Below are 8,214 nucleotides of genomic sequence, written 5' to 3' on the forward strand. Positions count from 1 at the left end.
GAGCGGCACAGTCCCGGGGTGGGGATGGAGGGGCAGAATTCCCTTTTTGGGGGGATGATCCGAGCGGCACAGTCCCGGGGTGGGGATGGAGGGGCCGAATCCCCCCTGGCGGAGCCGGGTGCAGTTGCGCAGCGCGGCCGCCCGAGGGCGCTGCTGCCGCGCGGTGTCTCTGTCGGAGGCCGCGGGAGTTCGGCGGTCGCCGCTGGAAAAAGCCGGGCGATTTAAAATTTATATTGTTATTTCTTCATGTATTTACTTTGATGTAAGCGGCCAGTAGCTGATTATCTTCATTTGTCGGTTTGATGGACATGTGGTAATTGCGTGAGCAGGGCGCTCGTTCCCCCGCAGATGCCGGGATTGTGAAACAGGCGATATTTAGTTGATGGCACACATCACTTGCTGGATGCTACCTGCCAAACTCGTCATTAAGATTTCAGGCGTAAAGATTAAGATTACAGGCAGAGTAAAATGTCTGGAGGCAATAGGATCATTTTTTGGGGGGGAGGTAATGAGTTTATTGCTCCTTTTATGCTTGATGGCTGAGAAGCAATAACAATGCCCAAAGTTTGAAAGTTTATGTGCCATCAGCCATGATGTTACACTGCAGTTTTCTCAACTGGCGAGAAAATCCTTAACACAATCGGTTTGGGAGTTTTCTTATAAAATACACTGTGGGAAAAACTCTACAGGATTTAGTTTTGTTTATCTAGCTTAAATACAAACAATGTCATTTTCATAATGTGTGAAATTTCTCTGTTTTAAATGGAGCCTTCATCTGCTTCGTCTGGAAGTGTCATTTGTTCATACATGATGACAGAAGTACATTAATAAAGCAGTCAGGAACAAAATGCCAGGGCCTTCTTGTTCTGTCTCTTGACACCCTGGAAATCCCAGTGTTTAGTTTTCACTTACTTTAGCAGATTGCATAAGTATTGAAAAGAAATGCACCTAATCCTGAAATGCACTTTTGACCCCTTGTCTTTGACCCTGACACATGTTGACATTGGAAATTAAATTCTGGCAGTTTTGCTGCATTCAGTAAAGGGAAGTTTGCAGAGGCAGACAGGAAATCCATTCCTACTCTGTAGATTTATCACAAAAATGCCGAAAGCAAATAACAAAGCAAGTTTGCTTTACTGGAAACAAACTCACACCTTTGCTCTTTCAAAGATCCTGTTTACAAGTTAAAGCCATGGCTCAGACTGTCTTTCTTCTTAAACTACCAATCTATAGGTGCTGCCTGAAGGCACTTGCAAAGGAAAAGATCAGGAGATATCCTGCTGCTATCATGGTCTAACAGAAGCACTTGATGTTCTGAATACTGGATGATTGTGTTTCAGTAGTCTGAGAGCCTGGGGAGCTGATGCTGAAATGGAGGCCCAGGTGTGCTGTCACCAGCAAAATGATTGCTCTGTGTAGAAAAACTCCAGCTGAAGTTACCCAGATCAATACAAATCTTTCTGGTGCAAAGTGTATTCCCAATAAGAGTATTAATGGGCTGTATCATAAAAAGATTTTAAAAGGTCAGTTGAAAGGCCTCTTGATGTTACCTTCTTCAAAGGCTCTGCCCACACTTGGAATGGAGCTGTGTTTGAAAGTGGTGTTGAGATTTGAGTTTGGCTCTAGCTGTTCCATCAGCAGCCTGGCAAGAGCTTGGATGAGATGTTAAAAACTCTATTTTCTTCTTGGAGGAGGAGGAGAAGAAGGTTTTGAATTTTGTTAGAATTAAACAAGGTGCTGTGAGGTACAAGTAGCTTTATTTTTTAATTTTTTTTTTTAAATTTATTTCCTTAATATGACTGGATTTGTGCTAAACATTTTTCTATATTACAGGTCATGGATGACACAAAATTCATTGTGGATTGCTTTTAAGACTGTTTTCTGCAGAGCTTTCCTTCTCAGAATAGACCCAATCTGTATTTGGAGAGAATTAAAATAAAATCATTATAGAATAAATAATTAAAATAAAATCATTATAGATTGTGAAACAGACCTAGCAATGGAAGTGTGTTATGAGAACATGACAAGAAATTGTTCCTGTCACATGATGGTTGTAAAAGTTAATGCACAGAAAAAAGAAAGTGATGAAAGAGTGAATGTGTAGATTTGTTATGCTGGCTAGAAAACAAATACAGTAAGTGTGTAGTGTAATTGGGAAGAAAACAAGTATTTTGGTGCCCAGTTCTGCACTCTGTTTGCTGGCAATGACTAATCTGTATTTTGGCACTCTAAGAAAGTGGTACATGGAGGTGACTTGTTAGGATTGCTGATAACTTGTCAGGTTTCCACTGGGCACTGTTGTTGTTACAGTTTCTGGTGTGAAACTCCATTTTAAATATAGAAACAGATACATTAAAAAGAAGTTAAAATCCCTCTTTTTCCTTTCTGTTCAGGAAATTGCTGTAAACACTTTTTCCAAACTGTTTCCTCTGTCCAGAAGATGTTTTTACAGTCAGTGAAGTAGGCAGCATGGTGTAGTCAGGATACCAAACACAAGACAAGCTCCAAACTTAATATCCATGGAAGTTGCTGACAGCTGCTTTTTCCTTTTCGTTACCTCTTGCTGGTTGGTTCTGCATCATCACTCCTTTATGTGGGTGTGTTCACTTCATTCTCAGTTATAACATGGAATTTTCCACTTACACTCAAAGACCACCTACAAATATAATGGAAAAGTAAGGGTATTGTTAAGTTGCCTCACCTAAACATTTGCTCAAGAACAGGTGCCTTATCTTTGAAATCCTCTTGATGGCACTGAAGCCTTAGATATATATACTCAGAGCCTTTTCTTTCGGGTACCAAATCCTATTATCTAGGTTAGCTCATCTGTATTCAAAAGATCAATGTTGCATTATTACAAAGATCCTTTCAAGTGTAAAAAGGATGGCACTTCATTACAGAAAGTAAAAGAAACTAATCAAACTTTCTTGGTGAAATCATTGACTTTTTATAGTAAAGGGCAAATTTAAGAATTTGAAAGTCCAAAATGTAAGAGTCTTACAGTTGAAGCTCTGTGCTGCTCTAACTTAAATCTTCTGTAGCACAGTCCTTGGATTTCCATATAATCTGGAGAAGAAAGTGGTGTAACTCCCCTGATGGCTTCTGGCTAAGCCAAGTTGCCATTTGTCCTACTGCAGTCTGATATTCTGCATTGCTTAGAAAGTGTCTAGTGTGCAAAGAGGGTATTTATATGAGATAATCTCTTTGCTGAGGACAGGTAGGTTGTGCCTTACCACTGTGGAGATATTCAGTTAACCTGAAATCATAATGTGTTTGAGTCCTTGTCTAAGATGTCTTTTAGCTTTGTGCAACTTGTCATAACAAATAATCATCTGGTTTTTCCCTTTTTGTTATGTTTCATTTGTGAAAGGACAGCACAGAGTTGCAGAGTTTCCTGATTTATTTCTGATAACCAAATCTCCTGTCCTATGTCTCTTACTTGTAGCTTTTCAAATGCTTTGTCACAGAAATGGTTATTACAGCTTTACATTGCCTGAGGATAGATCCAGGACAGAACTCAGACCACTGAACTTCCACTCCTCAGTGAACTGGTACTGATTAGCAGCTCCTCTACAAACACCTCACTATGAGTATTGGTAATCACTTTTTTTTTCCTTTTGCTTATTTCCTTGCCTGATTAGGTGACTTGTGTAGCTCACCAGCCATTGGTAGGCCTTGCCATTGAAAATGCTTCTCAGAATTCCCTTTTGTTGACTGAGTGCTTAGTTCATTTTCATGAATAAATCTCTGGCATCTGATCATCCACAGAAATGAATATAAATGGATTATGAATGCAGCCAAATCAAAATTCAGCTTTAGTTTGAATGCATATTCATGAATGTTTCTTCTCAGCACCTCCTTTCTCACTGACAACAGGCACGAATGAGACTGCCAAAGGTCAGTGCAATAACAGATTTCACCAGCACTTAAAGCAAATCAGGCCAACCAACTTGTACCAGTTTGCACTTGGAACTTGATTCCTGCTTCTCCATCACATCTCAAATACTCTTACATTTCCTTTGTGCAGGGAATACAGAACTGGCTGTTTTGTAGTCAAGGTGAGGTATTGGACGCTGCAACCCTGAAATAAATTGTAATTAACATGGTTTTTGATAATACAACTACTCTATCCTCAGTATTTCAAGTTAATGATTGTTGCTGGAGAAAACTGAACATAAAGCAGTATTTATCTCAAGGAGAAAAGGAAATCTCTTTCCTTATGTTTTAGGATGGATTCACCTTGGCATTTCTTGTGATGATCTCGGTTGGTTGGAGCACGGTGTTAATAATGGTGAGATCCTGGGCTGGATCCCTGTCTGGGCCATTCACTGGAGCTGAAGTCAGGGATCCTCGTGGGCCCCTCAGACTGGGGATATCCTGTGATTCCCTGGATTTCTGGAAACTGCTGGTATTGTTTGCTATCAGACATGAGGTGCTGGATTAGATGAGCACTGGATAGTTGAGGGGTTGGGAGGATATATTGGTAACAAATGTACTGCACAGGTTGTGCAAGTCTATCAAAGGGTAGAAATGTGTATTGGGCTGAGGTTTCAGTTTATTAACTATGCCATTGGGGAACATTTGTAAGAACACATACAAACCTAGTTAGCAATTATTAGGTTATTTCTGGGAAATAATGAATGACTACAAAAAATCTAATTTATTTTCTTTAAAGGTGATTGCATTTACAGTTTGTATTGTGATTTCTAAATTATGTTAGATGTGCTTTTTCCCCTACTCTTTTTTTATTGTTATTTTTAGTAGGTGTTTATATTTTATCTTGTTTGCTGAGGTCATGTAACAATTCTGTTACAAATGTCCTTGGCACTGCTGCCCCAGAACAGAATGTACTAATAAAAAGAAATTAAAGTATCTTACTTCTTCCTTCCATGACTTCTGTTTGCCATTTCTGCCACTTACATTGCTGGTTTAGAGGATCCAGAACTGAAATCCTCTGCCATTTTACTGTGACTCAGGAAGGCTAAAGTAGACTGCACAAAGTTATCAAGCTGGATTGCAAGCTTTTTATAGGGCTGTTTTCCTTACCTCTCAGCATTTTATTTTCTCACCAAATGTTTTGACTGATTCATCATCTTCAGGTGCTGATTGAAGGGAAACGCTGTGCTTGAGCTGAAGAACAGCACAAATAAATGAGGATTGTATTAATAGCTTTTTATATTTAAGGCTCAAAGTAGTCTGAGTATCCTTTTGCAAGAATTAAGAGGAAAACAAGTTGAGTTGTTGGGTTTTTTTCTATAAACATACAATACTGTTATTCATCCTTTGTAGAATATGACCCTATTTAAAAAGGCATTAAAAGTATTTTCTATATTTTTAGATAATCTTTTTTTCACTTAGACAGGTGACTTGTACAAAACCTAATGAAGACAAGATAGACACAGCTGGAAAGTGAATTCATTTCATTTCACAGTAAATAAAGCTATGATTTTTTGACTACTTGTATTTTAATAAAAGAAGTTAATCTTCTACCTAGATTTTTACTTCTTAGGCTCATTGTCAACTGTTTAAAATTTGCTCTGTAACTGCATGACTTTTCTTCCTGTGTCTTGACATTTCTGGTGCTGTGTCCCATGTGAATTGGAAGAGCTAACTTCTGCCAGTGGTACATGGAACTAGGGCACTCCATTGTCAGAGGATTTTGCTTGAAAATAGCAGGATGTTTCTGTATCTCAAATACTTAATATTAGCTTTACTGTTGGGAAGCAGTATATTTTAATAAAAAAGTTCAAAATGTTCACTCCTTGGTTTCAAAAGTCACTACTTGGAGTGTTAGTGGCATTATAAAAGCTCTGTGATAGGTTTAGAGAACATTAAGAGCATGTGTAGAGTTCATTTATATTAGATCTTCACGTTGTTCAGCCATGCCCTTTTCTTGATGTATCAGCCCTGTATCAGGGACCAGCTACCCTGGCACACACAAACCAGCACAGGCCAAATCCCTAACAACTCAATTTTCTATTCTGTATGCATTGGAGAGGGAGTTTAAGAGTAGAGTCCCAAAATGCCTTTAATTCTGGTTAAGACCTGTGTCTGACTACAGTTAATTTTCTTCTTCGTTATGATTTTGACTCATGTGGCCCTGAGTGTGTCTAGGTTTCCTGTTAATCTGTACCAAAAAAACCTCACACTGATGCACCTGCATATTCTATTAAGCCCGTCTTCCCATCACTTTATCTCATTAACTCCTTGATCAATGTCAAAAAAAGAATAATCTTTCATTAGCTCTCAACTTCAAAAGGCTCAGATTTTCAGATCAAACAGTTTCTCAACAGCTGCATAAAAGCCTATAAATCCAAGAGGTTAACTTCAAAGAACACCTTGTGGGTGTTCTGAAACCAGTTGACAAGTAAACAGTAATTTATGACCAAAGATGTGCTCTAATGAAATGCCTTTAAAACCATGGGTAATCTCCTAGTCTTCCCTTTTTTATTCTAGTGGGTGGCTCCTAAACTGACAGCAGTGCAAGTGGATGGCTTCATTAGCCATGGAGCAAGCAGTGATGTTCTGGGGTTTTTACTGTACCATTCCACCAGCATGTTTAAAATATTCCTCATTAGGAGTGGGAAGCTACTCTCAGAAACAAAGGAACAACTAGGATTTCATTTTCACTTGGCCTGTCTGCAAAGGCTGGCCAAGTCATATTTGATGAGCTGATGTGTAGAGCAGCAAAGTAATCAGCAGCTGGTGCTCTAAGGGGTAGGGAGTGGGAAGGGGGGAGGAAAACCTGGTGTTTTTGTGCTCTTCCATACCCATCTTATAGAGTAATAGTACAAAGACTGATACTTATTCCATGACTCAGGAGGTCTAACTGTTCCATGTGTGATGCTGCAGAAACTCAGGAAGTGATTTGAGGGAGGGCATGCAGAAAAAGTGGTGGTTGGGAAGAGAATTTGGGCCTTATGGCACAATTTCCCCGTGTGCAAGTCCTGCCTCTCACCAAATGCTTGACTGAGAGTATCAAAGGAAAGCTGGTGCTTTGGAGTATGGTCTTGAATAATTTATTCCTTTAGAATAAAGGAATAAAGAATATTGCTTTTATTTCAATTCTGAGATTGAAACTCACACCCTAATACAATGCTGGGAATTCTGGATGTTTTAAAGAGATTAGAAATCCAGGCCTAAGGAAAGAAAAACAGTAAAGGCCATATCAGGTCATTGCTTCTGACATTTGTGATTGTATGATCCTGAACAGAAACATCTAAATCATATTCTTCTGGAAGACTGATAGTAGTGTGTCGTTCTATGTGGATGGAGGAGGAGAATACTTCTTTTAGTTAGGACTGATTCAAGTTTCTGCAAATATTTTTTCTGTTGCACAAATAATCTTCTCCACACCTTATTTTTATGACTATATCATATTAATTATAGATTATAAATATGATATTATTATATTAATTATTATTTTAATTCTTTGGACTTTGTCTTAACAGCTCAATCTTGTGTGACAGTGAAGGAGGGGAAAAATTCTTCCATGATAAATGTATATTCAAAAAGGATTGTGAAGTGAGATACCAACTGTGCTGGTTTGGGCTGGGTGGAGTTAATTTTCTTCACATTGTCTGGTATGTGCTGGGTTTTGGGTTTGTGGTGGGAAAGGTACTGATAACACAGGGATATTAGGGAGGAAGGAGAGGGGGGGTGTTTGGGATGGTGACATTTATCTTTAAAATCACTGTTACACAGGTTAGAGCCCTGCTTTCCTGGGGAAGGATGAATTTCAGCCTGGCCATAGGAAGCAGTGAATAAATTCCTTGCTTTGCTTTGCTTTGCTTGTGTGCATGGCTTCTGCTTTGCCTATTAAACTTTCTTTATTTCAGACCCCAAGTTTTCTCAGAGTTCCTGCTCTGGTTTTCTCCCCCATCCCACAGTCAGGGGAGGCTGTGAGTGACTGCTGGGGCTGAGATGCCAGCTGGGATTAAACCACACATGAGTTTATCAGAACCATAATGATGCCATTGCTGGAACAGAGTGAGCAGAGAAAAGATTTAATCTAAGACAGTTCTGCTCAGGAAAACCTTAGGCAATTTTACCCATAAGAATATTATTGAGATGAGGATCATGGGAAAAACATATCAAAGTCTTTCTCTCTTCTTCTTTAGTCTTTCAGACCTATAATACTGTAGATACTAGACCGAGCAGAAGTAACCCACTGTGCTCCAAGGTAGCACAGTCAAAATTATTTCAAGCAGTGGG

This window comes from Parus major, chromosome 13, assembly GCF_001522545.3.
Source record: "Parus major isolate Abel chromosome 13, Parus_major1.1, whole genome shotgun sequence".
NCBI lineage: Eukaryota > Metazoa > Chordata > Aves > Passeriformes > Paridae > Parus > Parus major.